Raw genomic sequence first — 2,472 nt, 5'->3', positions numbered from 1 at the left:
GTGTGATGTTCCAGAGTTTTTGTTTCCTCAACCCATTTTTCTCTCCAGTTTTGTTCTTGTATGTCGCATTTTTTTTTCTTCTCTTCTTTCTAACATAACAGAGTTTGCTACTTTAATTTAAATAGTGGTCATCGCTAAAAAATTATACGTTGAAATTATTGGGCATGCAGCATTTGCTAGATATTTAAACTGGTTCAAAATCTCCACATCTAACTCAACAAGGAGAAGAAAAAAACAAAACAGAAGCGGCATTTCGGGTGGGATGGGCTGCGCTCTATTCTTTCTGGGGCTCAACTGCTACATGGCCACTAATCATGCCCTGAGGAGGCGCTGCTGTACTCAATTAGTCCCACCTCGCGAGTTGACAGGAATCAGAAGTTGTTTATAAGGCTAAGCGCTGCTGATTACAGCACGACCTTACTTGAACAGGATCTGTTCTATAGGCTCGTACCGCTGCATCCTTTACCAATAAGGAGGCAAGCACTTCAGTTTGGTTGATGCATTCTGATCTCTAGACCAGAGCTTGATTAACGGTCAGGATTCACCTGATGGGTGTTATCCGATGGCTGTAGAGGATCGTTCTTAGATTGGCTTCTGTCTCTACAGGGTGGCCTAGAGGTTGTCTGACAGATAAAAACATAACTTTTTGCATTTTTTCCCAGCTCCTTTTCGCAATGTGATCTGTACATTATCTGCAAATTTGATTCAGTTAGTGTTAGCTACCATTTTTTTCCTTTCCCCGAATTCCTTTTGGTAGTGTGGTCTCTACATCATCTGCAAAAGTAGATTCAGTTAGTGCTAACTACCCTAGGCAGCTTCAGGTTCAGAGTGAAATCCATGAATGGAGGATATCACAAACAGAGGTGAACCCTTGTTTCACTTAGTAGGATGACTTTGCAAACTGTCAATTGAAACAGAGGTGAACTCCTGTTTCAACTGTCCGAAGACCACACATGACACATGAGTAAGATTGCTCTTGTATTCAGTCAGTCTCTTAGTGGTGGCCAGGAAAAAAAAGTTGGTACTTCCTTCACAGCGAGATTTCCTTTTTTGATTTTCATTTCACAGGAGGGGTTTCATTACTACAAGAATAGTACAGAATTATATATGCCTGCGAGTAGGAAAGTATCCAGGTGAATAAAATTCAGTTGATATGTCCAGAGATCTTGCTCTGTCATCATCAGTACAGAATTACTGAATTGGCCAAGAGTTGGAGATCATTGAACTGGGAGTAGGCCTGCTCACTTCTCCAACAAAAGCAAGTGGAAATAATATCCCAGAGATCTCCACTGTCCAGTACTATCTTTGAGGACAAACGAGGATTCTATAGAACAGAGAAGAACAACTCAGGCCGCAGCTGGAAACGAATAAGGCCACTACGGACATGACGGTGTGTACACTTCCAACCTAGTTTGTGTTCAAGGGGTGCTTCCGCTAGAAATCTTCTCTTAGCCAAATCTGCTAGATATCTGCTGATCGAAAAGATTCCTTTCATCTGATCCATACATATATCTACACCTGTTCCAGGAGCACCATCGTTGAAAGATTTTGCTTCACAGCACAAGCTTTTATACAACACCTACCTGTCCATGGATCACATGCTAGGCTTGGCTTGTCGTCAAGTCCGATTCGGCGCCTTCATCCGATAGGTGTCATACTGCATCCACTTCTGCAAAGTAACCAATATTCAGCTAGGGATTCTCTTACTGTGTCGGGCTTATAGAATCAAAGAGACATGCCCCTCAAATTTGCGAATGTCACGGGCACCAATGGTCTAGTGATAAAATAGTACCCTGCGACCCGAGTGATCCAAACCCCCGAACTTCCCCAGCCCCAATAACACCACCGCGCGATAGGAGGCCCTGCCCGCTCCGGCGAGCGGCGGGCGATAGCGCACCCCGCCGTCCCCACCCCTCCTCCTCCCCTTTCCCTCCCCCGCCGCCACCGGCTCCTGCCACCGGGTAAAGCCCGGCCGGCGTCGATGGCGGCGGGGCATCACATCCCTTCCTCTCGGCGGGTGCTGTCGCGGGACAGCCACTTCGGGTGGAGGCACGCAGCTAGGCGGGGCGGCGTGGCGCGGCGGTGCGGGCGTCGCGGCTCCGTGGGCGGTGGCGCGGAAGGCCGCGGGTCAGGTGGGGCGCGTCTGCGCAGGGACGCGGGGGTGCCCTCGATTCAAATCTGGACCTGAGGCTCCTCCGGTGGGCTGCCTGCTGTCGTCGATGGCCTCGGCTGCTGGCGGGGTTGGCGCGGGTTCGGGCCGCCGGCGGCTGCGCGGCTGCGGCGGGCGCCCCGGTGACGACGACGGCTCCAGTCGGCGCGTGGTGGGCTGCTAGGGCCTCGGTGGTGGCGGGTTGGCCTCTTCCCGGCCAGATCTGGTGCGGGACGTGGCGGACGGCGCAGGGCCAGGGGGCGACGGGGGCGTGTGGCCAGTGCAGATCCGGCGAGGCAGCGTGCGCCCGTCGCGGTGGTGCT

At 51.3% G+C, this 2,472-nt stretch overlaps 1 non-coding gene across 1 annotated transcript; it reads left to right on the top strand.

The window, feature by feature from the left end:
* The first annotated feature begins 411 nt into the window (after positions 1–411).
* On the top strand, positions 412–633 carry LOC123406702. The gene has a single exon (XR_006612361.1). It is a non-coding gene; the product is annotated as a small nucleolar RNA U3 (small nucleolar RNA).
* The last annotated feature ends 1,839 nt before the right edge of the window (positions 634–2,472 follow it).

The sequence above is a fragment of the Hordeum vulgare genome, chromosome 6H (genome assembly GCF_904849725.1).
Source record: "Hordeum vulgare subsp. vulgare chromosome 6H, MorexV3_pseudomolecules_assembly, whole genome shotgun sequence".
NCBI lineage: Eukaryota > Viridiplantae > Streptophyta > Magnoliopsida > Poales > Poaceae > Hordeum > Hordeum vulgare.
The sequence above is the reverse complement of the archived record's forward strand: the minus strand, read 5'-3'. Positions and strand labels throughout refer to the sequence as shown.